The sequence below is a fragment of the Ranitomeya variabilis genome, chromosome 1 (assembly GCF_051348905.1).
Source record: "Ranitomeya variabilis isolate aRanVar5 chromosome 1, aRanVar5.hap1, whole genome shotgun sequence".
Lineage (NCBI taxonomy): Eukaryota > Metazoa > Chordata > Amphibia > Anura > Dendrobatidae > Ranitomeya > Ranitomeya variabilis.
The window spans coordinates 858,092,916-858,114,869 of record NC_135232.1 but is presented as its reverse complement, the minus strand read 5'-3'; the positions used below and the strand labels follow the sequence as shown (position 1 = coordinate 858,114,869).

The 21,954-nt window shown below is 45.3% G+C and overlaps 1 protein-coding gene across 2 annotated transcripts in view; it reads right to left on the bottom strand.

The window, feature by feature from the left end:
* The window catches only part of CCSER1 (coiled-coil serine rich protein 1), a 1,470,964-nt gene that overhangs the window by 1,093,954 nt on the left and 355,056 nt on the right, over positions 1-21,954 (bottom strand). The gene's annotated exons all lie outside the window — the stretch shown is intronic.

Here is a 21,954-nt window from a genome sequence, read left to right as displayed (position 1 = left end):
GTACCCCCCCTTGAGGAGGGGTCACTGAACCCTCATCAAAAACCCCAGGGCGATCAGGATGAGCCACATGGAAGGCATGAACCAAATCGGCCGCATGAACATCAGAGGCGACAACCCAGGAATTATCCTCCTGACCATAGCCCTTCCACTTAACCAAATACTGGAGCCTCCGTCTAGAAACACGAGAATCCAAGATCTTCTCCACCACGTACTCCAATTCGCCCTCAACCAGCACCGGGGCAGGGGGCTCAACAGAAGGAACCACAGGCACCACATACCTCCGCAACAAAGACCTATGGAACACGTTATGAATGGCAAACGACGCTGGGAGGTCCAAACAAAATGACACCGGGTTAAGGATTTCCAAAATCATATAAGGACCGATGAAGCGAGGCTTGAATTTAGGAGAGGAGACCTTCATAGGAACATACCGAGAAGACAGCCATACCAAATCCCCAACACGAAGTCGGGGACCCACACCGCGACGGCGGTTGGCAAAGCGCTGAGCCTTCTCCTGTGACAACTTCAAATTGTCCACCACATGGATCCAAATCCGCTGCAACCTATCCACCACAGAATCCACCCCAGGACAGTCAGAAGGCTCAACCTGACCCGAGGAAAAACGAGGATGAAAACCAGAATTGCAGAAAAAAGGCGAAACCAAAGTAGCAGAACTAGCCCGATTATTAAGGGCAAACTCGGCCAATGGCAAAAAAGTCACCCAATCATCCTGATCAGCAGAAACAAAACATCTTAAATAAGTTTCCAAGGTCTGATTAGTTCGCTCGGTTTGGCCATTCGTCTGAGGATGGAAGGCCGACGAAAAAGACAAATCAATGCCCATCTTAGCACAAAAGATCCGCCAAAATCTGGACACAAACTGGGATCCTCTGTCAGACACAATATTTTCAGGGATGCCGTGCAAGCGAACCACATTCTGAAAAAATAGAGGAACCAAATTGGAGGAGGAAGGCAACTTAGGCAAGGGCACCAAATGGACCATTTTGGAAAAATGATCACACACCACCCAGATGCCAGACATTCTCTGAGAGACTGGAAGATCCGAAATAAAATCCATGGAAATGTGCGTCCAAGGCCTCTTTGGGACAGGCAAAGGCAAAAGCAAACCGCTGGCACGAGAACAGCAAGGCTTAGCCCGAGCACAAATCCCACAGGACTGCACAAAGGAACGCACATCCCGCGACAAGGAAGGCCACCAAAAGGACCTTGCCACCAAATCTCTGATACCAAAAATCCCAGGATATCCTGCCAACACCGAAGAATGAACCTCGGAAATAACTCTCCTGGTCCATCTATCTGGGACAAACAGTCTCTCTGGTGGGCAACGGACAGGTCTATCCGCCTGAAATTTCTGCAGCACTCGTCACAAATCTGGGGAAATGGCAGACAAAATCACTCCCTCTCTGAGGATACCAGCCGGCTCTGAAACTCCCGGAGAGTCAGGCACTAAACTCCTAGAAAGAGCATCAGCCTTCACGTTCTTCGAACCAGGCAGGTACGAGACCACGAAATCGAAACGGGAGAAAAACAACGACCAAAGAGCCTGTCTAGGATTCAGCCGCTTGGCAGACTCGAGATAAATCAGATTTTTGTGATCAGTCAAGACCACCACACGATGCTTAGCTCCCTCGAGCCAATGTCTCCACTCCTCAAATGCCCACTTCATAGCCAACAACTCCCGATTACCAACATCATAATTCCACTCGGCAGGCGAAAACTTTCTTGAAAAGAAAGCACAAGGTTTCATCACCGAGCAATCAGAGCTTCTCTGCGACAAAACAGCCCCTGCTCCAATCTCAGAAGCATCAACCTCGACCTGAAAAGGAAGAGAGACATCAGGCTGACACAAAACTGGAGCCAAAGAAAAGTGGCACTTCAGCTCCCGAAAGGCTTCCACGGCCGCAGGAGACCAATTAGTCACATCAGAACCCTTCTTGGTCAAATCCGTCAAGGGTTTAACCACGCCAGAAAAATTAGCAATGAAGCGACGGTAAAAATTAGCAAAACCCAAGAACTTCTGAAGACTCTTAACAGATGTAGGCTGAGTCCAGTCATGAATAGCCTGGACCTTGACTGGGTCCACCTCAATAGTAGAAGGAGAAAAAAATAAAACCCAAAAAGGCAACCTTCTGTACTCCGAAGAGACATTTTGAGCCCTTCACAAATAAGGCATTAGCACGCAGGACCTGAAATACCATCCTGACCTGCCTCACATGGGACTCCCAGTCCTCAGAAAAGACCAAAATGTCATCCAGATACACAATCATAAATTTATCCAGATAGCATTAGAGAGTCCAAAAGGCATCACCAAGTACTCAAAATGGTCTTCAGGCATATTAAATGCTGTTTTCCATTCATCCCCCTGCTTAATACGCACAAGGTTATACGCACCACGAAGATCTATCTTGGTGAACCAACTGGACCCCTTAATCCGGGCAAACAGATCAGATAATAATGGCAAAGGATACTGAAATTTGACCGTGATTTTATTTAGAAGACGATAATCTATACAAGGTCTCAGAGAACCATCCTTTTTGGCCACAAAAAAGAATCCTGCACCAAGAGGGGAGGAGGACGGGCGAATATGTCCCTTCTCTAAAGACTCCTTTATATAACTCCGCATCGCGGCATGTTCTGGTACAGACAAATTAAAAAGTCGTCCCTTAGGGAACTTACTACCAGGAATCAAATTTATAGCACAATCATAATCCCTGTGAGGAGGCAGGGCACCGGATCTGGGCTCATCAAATACATCCTGGTAGTCCGACAAAAACTCAGGGACCTCAGAAGGAGTGGAAGCAGCAATTGACACCAAAGGAGCATCGCCATGAATCCCCAGGCAACCGCAACTTGAAACAGACATAGCTTTCCAATCCAGAACTGGATTATGGGCCTGCAGCCATGGCAGACCCAAAACGACAACATCATGCAAATTATGCAGCACAAGAAAGCGAATCACCTCCGGATGTACAGGAGTCATGCACATGGTCACTTGAGTCCAATACTGAGGCTTATTCTCAGCCAATGGTGTAGCATCAATTCCCCTCAGTGGAATAGGGAATTCTAAAGGCTCCAGAACAAAACCACAGCGCCTGGCAAACGACAAATCCATCAGGTTCAGGGCAGCACCTGAATCCACAAAAGCCATAACCGAGTAGGATGACAAAGAACAAATTAAAGTAACAGACAAAATGAACTTAGGCTGTATAGTACCAACGGTGACAGATTTAGCGATTTTTTTTACGCGCTTAGAGCATGCTGAGATAACATGAGTTGAATCACCACAGTAAAAGCACAACCCATTTTGACGTCTATGATTTTGCCGCTCAATTCTGGTCAGAATTTGGTCACATTGCATAGACTCAGGTCTCTGTTCAGAAAACACCGCCAGATGGTGCGCAGATTTGCGCTCCCGCAAACGCCGATCAATCTGAATGGCCAAAGCCATTGAGTCATTCAGACTTGCAGGTGTGGGGAACCCCACCATAACATTCTTAATGGCTTCAGAAAGACCTTCTCTGAAATTTGCAGCCAGGGCACACTCATTCCATTGAGTAAGCACCGACCATTTCCGAAATTTTTGACAATACACCTCAGCTTCATCCTGGCCCTGAGAGAGAGCCAGCAAGGCCTTTTCTGCCTGGTTCTCAAGATTAGGTTCCTCATAAAGCAAACCAAGCGCCAGAAAAACGCATCCACATTCAGCAATGCAGGATCTCCTGGCACCAGGGAGAAAGCCCAATCTTGAGGGTCGCCACGTAACAGGGAGATAACAATTCTAACTTGCTGAGCGGAATCACCAGAGGAACGAGGTCTCAAAGAAAGAAATAATTTACAATTATTCTTAAAATTCAGAAACCTAGATCTATCTCCAGAAAACAACTCAGGAATAGGTACTTTTGGCTCAGACATAGGACTGTGAACAACAAAATCCTGAATGCTTTGCACCCATGCAGCAAGATGATCCACACTAGAAGTCAGACTCTGAATATCCATGTCTGCAGCTGAACTCAAAGCCACCCAGAGATTAAGGGGATGAGAGAAGCTGGACAGACTGCAGCAAAGGGAGAGGAAAAAAAAAATTGTACTCAGGACTTCTCTTATCCCACTTCTGCGATGCATTAAACACTTTTTGGCCTGCTGTACTGTTATGATCCTTAGTGGCTGAGGATCACAGAATGAACTAGCTAAGTAACTGAACATAGAACGAGCTCTAGTGAGGTGGTAACTGGACTGACCGCAAAACCTGATCCTAACCAAACACACTGAAGGTAGCCGGTGAACGTGCCTAAATTCCTGGACATCTCGACACAGCCTGAGAAACTTGCTACCCCTATAGAGAAAGTAAGACCTCACTTGCCTCAGAGAAATGACCCCAAAGATATAGGAAGCCCCCAACAAATATTAACGGTGAGGTAAGGGGAAAATACAAAACGTAGAAATGAAAACAGATTCAGCAAATGAGGCCCACTAATACTAGATAGCAGAAGACAGGCAGGGAACTGTGCGGTCAGTAAAAAACCCTATACAAAATATCCACGCCGAGAATTCAAGAACCCTCACACCAACTAACGGTGTGAGGGGAGAAACTCAGCCCCCCAGAGCTACCAGCAAGCAAGGAAATCACATATTAGCAAGCTGGACAAGGACAAGTAAATAACCAAGAAACATATTGAACACTGATGAGCAAAAAATAACCAAACAGAAAACTTAGCTTCTCTTGAAGAGACTGATAGCGAAGGAATTCAGGAGAGATCAAAATAGCACTGAATACATCGACAGCAGGCAAACACTGAAAGTCCAGGTGAGCTAAATAGGAAACCAGCTAACAGATAACGAGACAGCTGATCCTGCCTAAGACCTGCAGAATGACACAAAGAGCCACCAGTGGGAGCCCAAAGACAGCACTCACACAGTACCACTTGTGACCACAAGAGGGAGCCCAAAAACAGAGTTCACAACACAAACCTTCTTGCCACAGCTCGCATTGATGTGCCATCCTGAATGAGCTGCACTACCTAAGCCACTTGTGTGGGTTGTAGAGTCCGTCTCATGCTACCACAAGTGTGAAAGCACAACCAGCATTCAAAACTGACCAAAACATTAGCCAGAAAGCATTGGCACTGAGATGTGGTCTGTGGTCCCCACCTGCAGGACCACTTCCTTATTGAGTGTGTAATTGCCAATAATTTATATCTGTTGTCTATTCCATTTGCACAACAGCATGTGAAGTTGATTGTCAAACAGTGTTGCTTCCTAAGTGGACAGTTTGATTTCACACAAGTTTGATTCACTTGGAGTTATAGTCTGTTGTCTAAGTGGTCCCTTTATTTTTTGAGCAGTGTATATATATATATATATATATATATATATATATATATATATATATACAGTACGGACCAAAAGTTTGGACACAGCTTCTCATTTAAAGATTTTTCTGTATTTTCATGACTGTGAAAATTGTAAATTCACACTGAAGGCATCAAAACTATGAATTAACACATGTGGAATTATATACTTAACAAAAAAGTGTGAAACAACTGAAAATATGTCTTATATTCTAGGTTCTTCAAAGTAGCCACCTTTTGTTTTGATGACTGCTTTGCACACTCTTGGCATTCTCTTGATGAGCTTCAAGAGGTAGTCACCGGAAATGGTTTTCACTTCACAGGTGTGCCTTGTCAGGTTTAATAAGTGGGATTTCTTGCCTTATAAATGGGGTTGGGACCATCAGTTGTGTTGAGCAGAAGTCTGGTGGATACACAGCTGATAGTCCTACTGAATAGGCTGTGAGAATTTGTATTATGGCAAGAAAAAAGCAGCTAAGTAAAGAAAAATGAGTGGCGATCATTACTTTAAGAAATGAAGGTCAGTCAGTCTGAAAAATTGGGAAAACTTTGAAAGTGTTCCCAAATGCAGTTGCAAAAACCATCAAGCGCTACAAAGAAACAGGCTCACATGAGGACCGCCCCAGGAAAGGAAATCCAAGAGTCACCTCTGCTTCTGAGGATAAGTTTATCCGAGTCACCAGTCTCAGAAATCGCAAGTTAACAGCAGCTCAGATTAGAGACCTGGTAAATGCTACACAGAGTTCTAGCAGCAGACACATCTCTACAACAACTGTTAAGAAGAGACTCTGTGCAGCAGGCCTTCATGGTAAAATAGCTGCTAGGAAACCATTGCTAAGGACAGGCAACAAGCAGAAAAGACATATTTGGGCTAAAGAACACAAGGAATGGACATTAGACCAGTGGAAATCTGTGCTTTGGTCCGATGAGTCCAAATTTGAGAACTTTGGTTCCAACCACCGTGTCTTTGTGTGACACAGAAAAGGTGACAGATGGACTCTACATGCCTGGTTCCCAACGTGAAGCATAGAGGAGGAGGTGTGATGGTGTGGGGGTGCTTTGCTGGTGACACTGTTGGGGATTTATTCAAAATTGAAGGCATACTGAACCAGCATGGCTACCACAGCATCTTGCAGCGGCATGCTATTCCATCCGGTTTGCGTTTAGTTGGACCATCATTTATTTTTCAACAGGACAATGACCCCAAACACACCTCCAGGCTGTGTAAGGGCTATTTGACCAAGAAGGACAGTGATGGGGTGCTACGCCAGATGACCTGGCCTCCACTGTCATCAGACCTGAACCTAATCGAGATGGTTTGGGGTGAGCTAGACCGCAGAGTGAAGGCAAAAGGGCCAACAAGTGCTAAGCATCTCTGGGAACTCCTTCAAGATTGTTGGAAGACCAATTCCGGTGACTACCTCTTGAAGCTCATCAAAAGAATGCCAAGAGTGTGCAAAGCAGTCATCAAAACAAAAGGTGGCTACTTTGAAGAACCTAGAATAGAAGACATATTTTCAGTTGTTTCACACTTTTTTGTTAATTATAATTCCACATGTGTTAATTCATAGTTTTCATGCCTTCAGTGTGAATTTACAATTTTCATAGTCACGAAAATAAAGAAAAATCTTTAAATGAGAAGGTGTGTCCAAACTTTTGCTCTGTACTGTATATCTAATATATAATTGCCTAGAAATACTACTTCCTGCAATTTGTGCCAACTTCCGTGGCTTTGTCCGGAGCTAATGTCCGGAGATAATGTCCGGAGCTAATGTCCGGAGATAAGTGACGTCACCAGTGTCCTACACCCAGGCAGAGCACAGGGGCCCCAGGCAGCATATGGGGCCCCAGGCAGAGCACAGTGGTCCCAGGCAGAGCACAGGGGCCCCAGGCAGCCTATGGGGCCCCAGGCAGAGCACAGTGGCCCCAGGCAGAGTACAGGGGCCCCAGGCAGCATATGGGGCCCCAGGCAGAGCACAGGGGCCCCAGGCAGCATATGGGGCCCCAGGCAGAGCACAGTGGCCCCAGGCAGAGCACAGGGGCCCCAGGCAGAACATGGGGCCCCAGGCAGAGCACAGGGGCCCCAGGCAGAGCACAGGGGCCCCAGGCAGCATATGGGGCCCCAGGCAGAGCACAGGGGCCCCAGGCAGAGCACAGGGGCCCCAGGCAGCATATGGGGCCCCAGGCAGAGCACAGTGGCCCCAGGCAGAGCACAGGGGCCCCAGGCAGAACATGGGGCCCCAGGCAGAGCACAGGGGCCCCAGGCAGAACATGGGGCCCCAGGCAGAGCACAGGGGCCCCAGGCAGAGCACAGGGGCCCCAGGCAGCATATGGGGCCCCAGGCAGAGCACAGAGGCCCCAGGCAGCATATGGGGCTCCAGGCAGAGCACAGTGGCCCCAGGCAGCATATGGGGCCCCAGGCAGAGCACAGTGGCCCCAGGCAGAGCACAGGGGCCCCAGGCAGCATATGGGGCCCCAGGCAGAGCACAGTGGTCCCAGGCAGAGCACAGGGGCCCCAGGCAGCTTATGGGGCCCCAGGCAGAGCACAGTGGCCCCAGGCAGAACATGGGGCCCCAGGCAGAGCACAGTGGCCCCAGGCAGCATATGGGGCCCCAGGCAGAGCACAGGGGCCCCAGGCAGCATATGGGGCCCCAGGCAGAGCACAGTGGCCCCAGGCAGAGCACACACCAAATCGGAGGCCGAGGGGCCCCGCCAAACAAATCGGAGGCCGAGGGGCCCCGCCATCCAAATCGGAGGCCGAGGAGCCCCGCCCACCAAATCGAAGGCCGAGCGGCCCTGCCCACCAAAGCGGAGGCTGAGGGGCCTGGCCCCGCCCACCAAAGCGGAGGCCGAGGGGCCCCGACCACCACATCGGAGGCCGAGGGGCCCCGCCCACCAAATCGGAGTCCGAGGGTCCCCGCCCACCAAATCGGAGGCCGAGGGTCCCCGCCCACCAAATCGGAGGCCGAGGGTCCCCGCCCACCAAATTGGAGGCCGAGGGTCCCCGCCCACCAAATCGGAGGCCGAGGGTCCCCGCCCACCAAATCGGAGGCCGAGGGTCCCCGCCCACCAAATCGGAGGCCGAGGGTCCCCGCCCACCAAATCGGAGGCCGAGGGTCCCCGCCCACCAAATCGGAGGCCGAGGGTCCCCGCCCACCAAATCAGAGGCCGAGGGTCCCCGCCCACCAAATCGGAGGCCGAGGGGCCCCGCCAACCAAATCGGAGGCCGAGGGGCCCCGCCAACCAAATCGGAGGCCGAGGGGCCCCGCCTACCAAATTGGAGGCCGAGGGTCCCCGCCCACCAAATCGGAGGCCGAGGGTCCCCGCCCACCAAATCGGAGGCCAGGGGGCCCCGCCCACCAAATCGGAGGCCGGGGGGCCCCGCCAACCAAATCGGAGGCCGAGGGGCCCCACCAACCAAATCGGAGGCCGAGGGGCCCCGCCTACCAAATCGGCGGCCGAGGGTCCCCGCCCACCAAATCGGAGGCCGAGGGTCCCCGCCCACCAAATCGGAGGCCGGGGGGCCCCGCCCACCAAATCGGAGGCCGGGGGCCCCGCCCACCAAATCGGAGGCCGAGGGGCCCCGCCCACCACATCGGAGGCCGATGGGCCCCGCCCACCAAATCGGAGGCCGAGGGTCCCCGCCCACCAAATCGGAGGCCGAGGGTCCCCGCCCACCAAATCGGAGGCCGAGGGGCCCCACCAATCAAATCGGAGGCCGAGGGGCCCCGCCCACCAAATCGGAGGCCGAGGGTCCCTGCCCACCAAATCGGAGGCCGAGGGGCCCCGCCAACCAAATTGGAGGCCGAGGGGCCCCACCCACCAAATCGGAGGCCGAGGGGCCCCGCCCACCAAATTGGAGGCCAGTCCCCGCCCACCAAATCGGAGGCCGAGGGTCCCCACCCACCAAATTGGAGGACGAGGGGCCCCACCAACCAAATCGGAGGCCGAGGAGCCCCGCCCACCAAAAGTAAGTGCGGCCCCAAAAGTAAGTGCGCCCCCGGGTGCAAAAGTAAGTGCGCCCCCGGGTGCAAAAGTAAGTGCGCCCCCGGGTGCAAAAGTAAGTGCGCCCCTGGGTGCAAAAGTAAGTGCGCCCCCGGGTGCAAAAGTAAGAGCGCCTCCGGGTGCAAAAGTAAGTGCGCCCCCGGGTGCAAAAGTAAGCGCGCCCCGGGTGCAAAAATAAGCGCGCCCCCAGTCCCGTGTGTGAAAAGTGCTGCTGTAAAGCTGGTAGCGCTGTTCAAGCACCATGTATTTCCTTCATCTAATATATAATTGCCTAGAATACTACTTCCTGCAATTTGTGCCAAGAAAGAACATACCAATATACATAGTTATTGATACATATTATTTATTATTTACATTATTGTTCTTAAGCAAAGAACCGTTGTTGTGGCATTTGCCACAACACGCAAAGTTGTCGTCTGATGTCTTTCATCACTCCCCTCATAAGCATGTTCATGGATCCTGTGTAACTGTACCTTAAATAACAAGAATTGTCAAGAGCTGGTGAGTGCAGCCATTTTTTGTTCTTTCTTACTATTATTTATTAATTGTATTATTCTTACATTTGAATAAATAAAGTATATATGGATTCTAGACTCCCGATTCTTTAGAATCGGGCTGCCATCTAGTATATATATATATATATATATATATATATATATATATATATATATATATATTTATAAATAAATATTGCCCACATAGTATTACTACTGTACATGTGTACATGTGCAAGTACATGGAGGTTTATTTCCTGGCAAAAAAAACCCAGTTTGTTCCATGCCCCATCTAATTACAAATCAATGGATGCATTCTTCGTTACTAGCATTGCTAGTGGGGGTGAATATCTCCATACCTATGTCCCTCCATAAAGCCATATGTCAACTGTGCATTGTCATACAGTACAAATACGTGTGCATGACTAAATAGAAGTGAGTGGTTGCAGTGAGATAGCATGGAAATTTGCCATAGGCACTGTTGTCTATTGAAGTTCTAATTTTCACTCCCATTTGCCACCATCATTATGAAAAGGAGAATGATGGTATGCACTCAGGTCAAAATAATAGAGGTGCTGGTAAGACAGACCAGGTGGCCCGAAAAGTCATATACCAAAAAATACAGCACACTCAGACCTGATGTGATGCAAAAGTGTTCAACAAATTTATCGTCATAACAAAAAAGGTTGCCATAGGTGTACGCACCTCTGGAAACCAAGTAACCCCATGAATAAGACCCTGGTGGGTCGAAACGTTGGGTTTGGTCTCAATTTACACGTATTGCTCTTATTATCCTATGGCAACCTTTTTTGTTATGACAATAAATTTGTTGAACACTTTTGCATCACATCAAGTCTGAGTGTGCGGTATTTTTTGGTATATGACCATCATTATGAAGTCATCAAGCGCCTGCGAACACCACAGTTAGTGCTTGCCTCTTACTGCTTATACAAATCACAGTAAATGAGTTAAGCTTCTAATCAGCTGCTGCATTCTGCATAGGCAGCAATCAAATTGACAAAGCACAGTAATAAGAGGTGAGCTTTGTCATCTTGGTTGCTATCTGTGCAAAGTACAGCAGTAAAATGAGAAATTTATCTCCACTGCTGCACTCTGCATAAGGAGTGACAGAGATAACATAAGCGTAAAGAATGAAGACAGTTTTATAACAAGTAAACTGCAGATTATTTACTAATGCATTCATTTATTTAAGGCTAGTTTCACACTAGCATTTAGCTGTGCTGTGGAGGGATGCGGACTTCCTCCATGAAGCCCCGCCCACTGCCGTGCCTCTTCATTCAGCTCCGCCTATGACTGCATGCGGCGTGCGCACCCTATCTTTAACATTGGGTACTCAGGCAATGCCGCTGTATGCGGATGCCTCCGCATGCTTCGTTTTGATGGTGCGATGACCTGCGCCGAACGCAACAAGTTGCAATTTCGTGCAGATGACGCACCGTCAAAACGACGCATGCGGCGGCATCCGCATGCAGCAGCATGGCCTCCGTACCCAATATTAAAGATATGGTACGCATGCTACAAGCAGCCGTAGGTGGAGCTGAACAAAGAAGCGTGGCAGTGGGCGGGGTTTCACGGAGGAAGTCCGCATCCCTCCGCAGCCCAGCTAAATGCTAGTGTGAAACTAGCCTAAGAGCTGCTTTAATATTTTTACACTTTTTCTAACCCTAACCAATGTCATGGTTATAGACTGGGTTAGAGTTAGGGCAAATGTTGACGCTTAAAGCTAGGGTTAGGTTTAGCTCTAAGTGTACAAAAAGCAAAAAAGAAAATAAAGACATAACTTTTTAATTAAAAATTTTAGCTTAGAGCATAAAAACTAGGAGGACAGAACACAAACTATAATTATATCAGAATTTTCTGAAAATTACAATACAAGTGCTTGGGAAATTAAGGCTTCAAAACTGGACTGGTGGAAGGGACTCCAAGAGTGATGGCTGAAAATACGAGCTTAATCCCAGGTGCTGGCAACCCATGCAGCACCACTGAGAGGTTGCATGTTATATTCATCTGCCAAAATCATCGGAAAGGACAATAGAATTTAAAGGAAGTCTCCTTATTGTACCTATATTAAATGTGTATTAGCCATGTTGTTTCATTTCTTAGGTATATACATTAGGCCTTTCTCAAACTCAAGCTTATGATAGGTGCATAAAAGTCAATGTGGAGATAATATAGATATTTCCTTCAGATGCTAATGGTGTAATGTTTCTACATGGCAACAGGGATTGTCAAAACCACTAAAATACTTTAGAAGAATTAAAAGAGCATAAATTTGGGTCAAAACTATTTATTGAGCCATGAGATACTAGAGGGCAGATTCATCATTGTTTTTACACCTTTTTTTCTGGAGTTAAAATGTTTTTAACTTTTTAAAGTCTGTTTCACTATGTTTTGTCTGGGTTTTCTATAGTATAACATTATTTTTGGCTATGTAAATGTGTTAGCTTAGTTCATTATTTGCAATTTTTTTAAATATGGCAAAATGTTTGTGCAACTAATTTACAACGCTAATAGAGTTCAAAATCTGTCTAATATTGCATCATTTCATATCTTATTAACAGGCTCATGCAACTATTTAATCTAAAAAGGCACAAAAAAGCAAGAGCCAATCAAAAAATGAGAATCTTTTAATTTGTGACAATTCATTATACATTTTGCATCCATTTTGATTAATTTGATGCAAAATTTACCAGCGCAAAAAGAAAAGAAAAAAATGACTTGACAGAAATGGTGAACCCTCCGAGTGTACTCGTTGCTCAGGTTTTCCCGCGCACGCTCGGGTGATCTCCAAGTATTTGTTATTGCTCGGAGATATAGTTTTAATCTCCTCAGTTGCATGATTTACGGCTTCCAGATGCGCTGAATACATGTGGGAATTCCCTAACAAACAGGCATTCCTCACATGTATTCAGCGTATCTGGAAGCCGTAAATCATGCAACTGAGGCGATGAAAACTATATCTCCGAGCAAAAACAAATACTCGGAGGTCACCCGAGCGTGCTCGGGAAAACCTGAGCAACGAGTATACTCGCTCATCACTAATGCTTACATGAGACTTATTTAACAGCTTAGTGCCTAACGAATCAAAAACAACAACAAATCTTCACAATGTATAACCATGTTTTATGCACATGCTGTGGTCCGATTTTCTGGTGTTCCACATTGTGCTTTGCAAGTAGCATGGCATTACCCTTGTGTTATATTTCCAAGATCTATATAAAGGCTCCTTGGAGACACATCTGTGTCTTGGTATTGCTTTAAAACTTGCTAGTAACTCTTTTAGTTTCTGTGCACAGCTCCAGTTCACAGTCTGTGGATGGCCTAAGCTACTTCCCTGTGGTTTCTAGTATATTTACCTATCCGCCTGAGGTTTCCAATACAGATACCTACTTTCCTGTGGTTTCCATTATTGCTACCTATTTGCATGTGGTTTCAAGTATCAACTTGCATGCAATTTACAGGACGTCTTCCAGGCTATCTGCAGCTTCCAAGGCATTCAGACTTTCTAATTTCTTTGGAGTCCTGTTTGCTACCTGTCCCAAGTCTTCTAGGACTCTTCTACATGTCCACCTGTGTTTTTCAGGACATCTTCCAGGTTGTAAGCAGCTTCCATGTTAATAGACTTTCTTGTTACTCCAGACTTTTGCCTGCTACCTGTCTGCATCTCTATGATGCCTCCTGTTTGCCTTGTTCTTCCGTAACTCTGCAGTCTTCCCAAGGTGTTCAACAAGTCTGCTATCTGTCTGTAATTTCTAGGACTTCATTAAACTGCCAGTTTGCATTCTACATGTCCAAGTTCCGTGTGTTCCATCTGGCTGCTCCACAAATGACTGTATGCCCACCAGGACCTTGGTTTTCGTGGATATACCTCTGTTCTTTTAGGTGAAATGTGTTTCACCTGTAATAGTTACACATGAAGACAACATAAATGGCCTATAAACCTACAAGTGTTTTGATATCGCCTCATGTAAATTTTGCCTTACACTTCTCCTTTTAAATGTATTTACCGTATATACTCAAGTATAAGCCTAAAATTTCAGCCCATTTCTTTAGGCTGCAATTGCCCCTCTCGGCTTATACTCGAGTCATACCCAGGATTCGGCAGGGGAGGTAGAGTAGCAGCTGTGTAATCATACTCACCTGCTCCTAACGCAGTCCCTGGTTCCCCAGCGCCGGCAGCTTCTTCCTGTAGTGAGCGGTCACATGGTACCGCTCATTACAGTAATGAATATGGACCCCACTCCACTTTCATAGGGGTTGAGCCGCATATTCATTACTGTAATGAGCGGTACCATGTGACCGCTCACTACAGGAAGAAGCTGTCGGCGCTGGGGAACCAGGGAAAGTGCCAGGAGCAAGTGAGTATAATGCAGTGCGCGATATTCACCTGCTCCCCATTCCACCGCCGCCGGCCGCCACTGCGTCTTCCCCGTCCTCTGCACTGATGCTCAGGTCAGAGGGTGCGATGACGTGAGCGATTAGTGTGCATGCTGCCCTCTGCCTGAACAGTCAGTGCAGAGGACACGGAAGACACAGCGGCAGCGGTGGAATGGGGAGCAGGTGAATATAGCAAGTGCCGGGAGCCTGAGCGACGAGAGGTGAGTATGTGATTTTTTTTTATCGCAGCAAAAGCACATGGGGCAAATGTCTACATGGAGCATCTTATGGGGCATAATCAATGTTTGTGCAGCTTTATATGGGGCAAATGTCTTTATGGAGCATCTTAGGGGGCATAATCAGTGTTTGTGCAGCTTTATATGGGGCAAATATCTTTATGAAGCATCTTAGGGGGCCATTATCAACATTTGTGGAGCATTATATGGGGCAAATGTCTGTATAGAGCATCTTATGGGGTTATAATCAGCATTTGTGCAGCATTTTATGGGGCAAATATCTTTATGGAGCATCTTATGGGGCCATAATCCGCATTTGTGCAGCATTATATGGGGCATATTTTAATATGGAGCATCTTATGGGGCCCATCATGAACTGTATGGAGCATTATATGGGGCTCCTGATTCAATATGGATATTCAAAAACACTTAACCTACTGATGTCTCAATTAATTTTACTTTTATTTGTATTGATTTGTATTTTTGACATTTAACGATAGCTGCTGCTGCTTTTTCCACCCTAGGCTTATACTCGAGTCATTAAGTTTTCCCAGTTTTTTGTGGCAAAATTAGGGGTCTCTGCTTATACTTGGGTCGGCTTATACTCGAGTATATATGGCATATATTTGTCAATAAATTATTGTACTTGCACTAATTTGTCCTGCAGAGATTTCCAAAATGTTCCCTTAGTAGCATGAAGGGTTATGGTTTTATACAGGATTAATTTAGCCACTTCTTTCTACCTACTAGAATTTCAAAACTTACAGTGGTACAGATAGTAGAGTTGCAGAGTTCACAGTTGCAAAGGAGGCCACAAGCCACTGTCACTACACTGATGCTAACTCCGAATAATGATCAAGCAGAGTGCTCCTGAATCACTGTGTCCAATCCTAGGGAGATTCATACAGTGCTATAGCTATGATTGAACAGTCCCCACCCTGCAGTCATCTCTAAGATTAGCATAATGGGAAACAAAAAGTCAGACGCAGGACAGTGCTGTAGTCTAGAGAGATTAGTAACCACTGAATCCCAGGTATACAGCATTGACCATCCACTGCAAATTTTTATATTCATCATACAATCATTACCTTTAATTACCGTACATTAAATTCCTCTTTACCCGAGACCATCAGGTACACTGAAATTGCTGCATAGCTAATATGTATATATGTGTGTGTAATGTCTACATGAGAATTTTATATATTCTGTGTAATGTAGAGAACCATTTGGCCACTAGCATTCTTCTTTGTTAATGTGGATGGACTCTGATGCAGATTGTCTGATGCCTAGAAAGTATTGTGCACAGGGCCTATATCTTAGAAAAGGACACGTGCATTATATGTGGTTGAGTGTAGGCCGGTTGGCAACATTTGGTGGAACATTGCTCAACTCCCTCATTGCTCTACTCTGCAGTTGCAAAACCTTAAAGGGAACATTTCTTCCAAAGATCCATACATTATCCCTCTCACTGTCCTAGACTAATAGTTACCCTGACTTTAACCTGTTTACTGCCCTAAACATCCAAGGATTCTTAAACTTACTGCTTCACTGCACCAAACCACAAGTGATATCCCAAAACAAACTCCCTTGATGTCCCATACCACCAGATATAATGACATTAATTCCACTGCCCTAGTACATACACTAGGCCTACTGACAGTAGCAACTTTATAAGCCAAGACCAACAAGATTATGAGAATTAATCCAACTACTGTCCTCTATGAACTGGTATAATTACATTAATCCCTTTACTTCTCTTAACTACTGTGAATACTAAATTTAAAGGGAACCTGTCAGGTGCCCTGTGCCCCAGGAACCCCCAACAGTTGTGTCTGCATATATAAATTCCCTGCCTAATAGTCCCTGTATTGCATTACATACATAAACATATAATTAGAAAAAGTATTTCTAATGTCTATTTATGATATGTAAATGAGAGCTTTGACAAGTTAAGGGGGTGTTAGTGTCCCCAGACTAGTCGGCCCACTGAGCATGGGCGTGATAACATAACTTACAAGCGCCGGCATCATAGCAAGTGCAATATTTACCACGCAAATGCGCGTGAATTCTTCTCCTCTCATCATTGATCCTCTGAAGCCAGGGTATGTGTGACGGCTTCAGAGAAGTACACTAAGCATGACCGGAAATGCAGAGACAAATACTTTTTCAAGATATCTGATTATGTGTGTAATGTAACTCAGGGACTGTTAGGTAGGCAATTTATATAGTATATGCAGACAAATGCTGGTAGATCTGGGGGAAAGAAAGACATGACAGGTTCCCTTTAACCACTTGGGACAGTCAGCATTGGCCCCTATCTCCTCCCTCTCAAATCCTGACTCTGCTTTGAAACATTATACTGCAAACTGCAAAGCACCCTGGTTGAAGCTGTACCTCCTACACATAGAACAACCAGGTAACAAACAGTGGCGAACCTGGCACACAATGCAAACATGTTTTCTCCAGCGGTTCTGCAGGTGTGCCGAATGTATGTGGAAAAAGTCCAATCTGGCCAAAGATTTCATGCATAATACATTTATGCTTAAAACATGCAACTCTACCCTTCACCTCTCCAAACAAACCTACTTCAACACCTTTGTTACCTCACTACCCAACAATCCTAAACAATTCTTTGACACTTTACATTCTATCTTCAGTCCAAGTTTGCAGACGCAACATCAACATCAGCGCTGACGATCTGGCCAATTATTTCAAAGAAATAATTTGACCATTTCTGACAGAAATTTTTCTCCCAATCCCCTAATGACATGCATTTTCTTCCCTCCAGCACTTAATCTAACTCACTTTCTGTCTTTGAACTGGTCTTGGAAGAAAAAGTTATAAGGCTCCTCGTATCTTCTTTCCTCACTACCTGCACCAGTGACCCTATTTCCTCACATCCCCTTCACTCCCATTTCCCGTCTGTAACCACTCATCTAAAGTATTTAACCCCCTCTTTCATCTGGTATCTTTCCCTCCTCCTTTAAATACACCAGCGTACACCCATTAGTTAAAAAAATCCCTCAATCAGAACTGTGCTGCTAATAATAAACCTGTCTCTAATCTCCCCTTCATTTCTAAACTTCTGGAATATTTGGTCAACTCCCATCTAATCAGCTATCTTTCAGATGCTCTTCTTGACCTTTTATAATCCAGTTTCTCTCTTTCCACTCTACAGAAACTACCTTTACTAAAGTCGCTAATGATTTACTAACAGCTAAATCTAATGGTCACTACTTCCTGATGATTCTGCTGGATCTCTCTACAGTAGTCAACACTGAAGATCATCAACTCCTCCTCACTATGCCTCTATTGGGCTCAAGGATACTGCTCTTTCTTGGTTCTCCTCCTACCTCTCTGGCCACTCCTTCACTGTATCTTTTGCTGGCCTCTTTCTCTACAGTCAGGGTTCTTCAGGATTCAGAGTCCCCTCCTCTTCTCCCTATATACTGCCCTTTCTGGACAAACCATCAGTTGTTTCGGTTATCAGTACTATCCATATGTTGATGATCCCCAATTATGCACACTGACTCCTGCCAAGACCCCTGTCTTACTACAATATACCAGTGATTGTCTTTTTTGCTAGATCTAACATCATGTCCTCTAGCTAAAACTAAATCTGTCAAAAACTCACCTTTTTTGTTTCCTCCATCTAATATCTTTTCTAAACCCAATATTGCCATTTCCAATTGTCATTCTCCTATTACTCCCCAGCAGCACATCCGCTGTCTTATGGTTATATTTGACTCAGATCTTTGCTTTGCTCCCTACACTCTTTTCCTTTTGCTCTTGATCACTCACTCGTTCATGTCACCTATACCGCAAAAAAATCTCTAGAAATTGACCTTTTCTTACCTTTAACTCTGTAAAAAAAACTCTTACTGCTGCTCTTATTCATTTTCATCTGGACTATTGTAACTCTCTACCAATTGGTCTCCCTCTTTTTAAACTCTCCTCTGGCCAATCCATCCTAAATGCAGCAGCCAGGGATCATATTCCTATCCAACCGCTACTTCCTCTACTTTGTGCCAGTCAATGAACTGATTCCCTTCCTCTACGGAATCCAAAATAAACGTGTTACTCTCACTCACAAAGTTCTCCACAGTTCTGCACCACCTTACATCTCCTTCCGCATCTCAGTCTATCACATACCCATGCCCTGCATTCCGATAATGACCTAAGACTAACATCTTCAATATCCAAACCTCCAACTCACATCTACAAGACTTCTCGAGAGCTGGATCAATTCTCTGGAATGTGCTACGCAAGTCATTTCAACCCAAGACCCACAGTTTTAAGTGTACCCTAAAAACACATGTCTTTAAACTGGCCTATCATCTTTCTTCCAAAAGTTTCTTCCAATTCTGGTCCCTTGTAGCATCTCTTTACACACCCACCAAGCACTTAATAGCACTTTGTATTTGTTCTTATATAGATATTGGATGACGACCGGTTCATTATTTAAATACCCTATTTATTATAATGATGGCTGCACCATATAATACAAGCATTTTTTACAATTTACCTTTCATGTCTACCACATTTCCTCATAGATGGTAAGCTTGTGAACAGGTTCTGACTTCTCTTGGTATCCGTTGCATTTTGTGTTTACTCTGTTATGTTTTTATTGTCTATGTAAGTACCCTCTACAATGTAAAGCACTGCAGAATATGTTGTTGCTATAGAAATAAAAAAATCTTTGCATATTAGCAATATTTATTGCCCTAGACTACCAGACACTGACCATTAACCCTATCCCTGCACTCGACCACCAGGCATAATGATATTAAGTGCTTCCTTGCCCAAGACCACAAGGTATCCTGGAATTAAATTGTTCAGTGCCTAAGACAACAAAGATAGTAAAATTAAGCTGCTAATGGTCCAACATTGCCTAGTGTACTATCATTAACCCACTCATTGGCACAGACCTCCAGAGATATAGAAGATAGCCTTGTATTGAATGCTGTTTAAATTTGTCTGGGTCTTATGTGGGCCTATATATCTGGCTGCTTTACAGCTAATTATTAGGGTGCTAAATATTATATATAGTATACAGTATGTGTAATGTGGGTTTGTATTTTTTGGCTCAGAGGAAAGAGTGTCCAGGTTTCTATCTGTTCCGCACCCTAACTATGAAGACTTGGAGGTAATAGATAAAAATTGCAAAAAAAGTTAGATATTTATCCTCCAGGGTATCTTATAGTTTTAGCCAAGTCTAATCATGTTTTTTAGTTAGACAGTAAGAAAGATGTGCCAACTTCATATGCCAGAGGACTTATATTTCCCAATCAGAAAGCATCACCTGTGCACATTTGTTACCTACACATGGACAGTTCAAGATCATCCTCAGGCTTCACTAATAAAAAATGAATTCACTCGAAGCAAAATGGAAGATCCTAGAAGTGAAGCACCTGGCAATGAGCAAATATACTGAGCTAGTGCCAAGAGACCAAGCCATATGGCAGAGAGTCAAGTTCTGTAAGGACAGCAAGGCATGGCATCAAAACACAAAGAAACAAAATAACTCCTACACAAAGTCCAGCTATCACAAAACATCAAACTTTTTTAAATGTTATATTACCCATAGTATATACACAATATATTGCATAATATATTTTTAAGAAGTAAATGACTTTATATAATTTTATATCATTGTAATTAATCATCATTTAATTTTAATAAAAATCAATGATATTCTGTATTTTTATGTGTCATTTCCAGTGTCTACATCCATTGAAATAATGTACTGTGATAAAGTAGGTTAGGGTGAAAATACGTTTCTACAAAAATCGTAGCATTATCAGACCATTATATCACCACTAGATGGAGGCCGGATGCTATCGCATCAGGAGGGTGGTGACATCCTGATGGGGGCAGGCTTTGCAGCACTGAGAATCTCTCATCCCCAAGAGGCGGCCGGGATCCCAGCAGCGGCCTGGATCCCAGCGGTGGTCTGGATTCCAGCGGCGGCCGGGATCCCAGCGGTGGGGAGGGGTCATTGCAGCATGGGATTCTTGTGGCGGGGGAGTCCCAGCAGTGGGTGGGTCTGGCGATGACCCGCTGGGGGTGCTGTGCAAGGGCCTGGTACCACCAGCGGGTGCCATATTGGAATACCCATCACTTGGGTAATCCAATATGGCGGTCGGCGTACTTCCTGTGCGGCGAGGTGGATTGTGGGATTCGAGGACGTCCAGATGGAAGTGGATGACAATTTAAGGTAATTATATAAATAGATGTTTTATAAGGAACCACGGGCAGTATGAATCAGGGCCTGGCTGTATAATTGCTGCCAGGTTTGTTTTTATCTATAATGCTCAAGCTTTTCAGAAACAACATGGTTTGAAGATTCGGATGAGAACCATAGTAATAGACCTGACCAATCCGGTGATGCCCAAGCCTGGATTCTCCCCGCATCGCTCTAGTTTTTTAACAGTTCCCTTTAATGTGTGTGCATGGAGAGACCTATCAGTCATCTGGTGCGGTGAGGAGAGAAGCTGACCGGGGTTGGCACTAGACTAGTTTGGCCTCTGGCTATGGTCTGTAGCCGCATATTTAAAGTATGTTTTCTCTGAAATGCAGGAGCATTTCAGAGAAAAATATACTCAGCTGCAGTTATGTCGTCAGACTCTGATTCATGTTGCCTGCTACTTGTGTTACTTTAAAAACTCTGAAAAACAACTAAGCCTTGGAGTTTAGGTCAACTTTCCCTATTAAAATATGCCAAGCTCAAGGATCCACCGTCAACCCATGCATCCTTTATAACAGTTGCGTCCATTACATTCCTTGGAAAATAATGGGCAAAGCAGTTGCTTATTGATCCTCTAAGGAATAAACACAAACTAAAAATAAATAGTCTTAAAGAAAAAATGTTGTACAACTTTGTAATAGACTTAATATTCCAATTCTTTATCATTTTCAAGGTGTTAGATGGCTGTCTGGGAATAAAAGCACTTATGTTACAGATCTAGTCCTACTCTCAGCTAAAAAGTGGTTACAATTGTGTCCAGTCTAGACAATGCTCTGTCCTCTAAGTACATCAGCAACAGCTGCATATTTCTCTCTCTGGCAGTTTGCTACAATATATTGGTCTGGAATAAAGGTTGTTTTTCTTAGAGAGCATTGCAATGTTCAGGCTGGCATATCTTATACGTGCAGTAGAAAAGCAAATTGCAGAATAAGGATCACACTGGATTTTGAACTCATTTCTAAATACTATATTACCCTCTGAAAACACCTTATACTCATTTCCCATATCGGCGAAGGTCCAGTGATGTTGGCGCGAGGTCTCCCGAGGCTTGAATGACATTGTTGTGCCACATGAGTCCCCTGCATCTAATGCAGACAAGCTTCAGTCATTTGGAGAGGTGTGAGAACTGGAGTCTACTAGCGACTGCTGATTGGCTGCTGGACTTACGAAGAATGTCACACAAGTGTCGGGACAACTGGCGATGA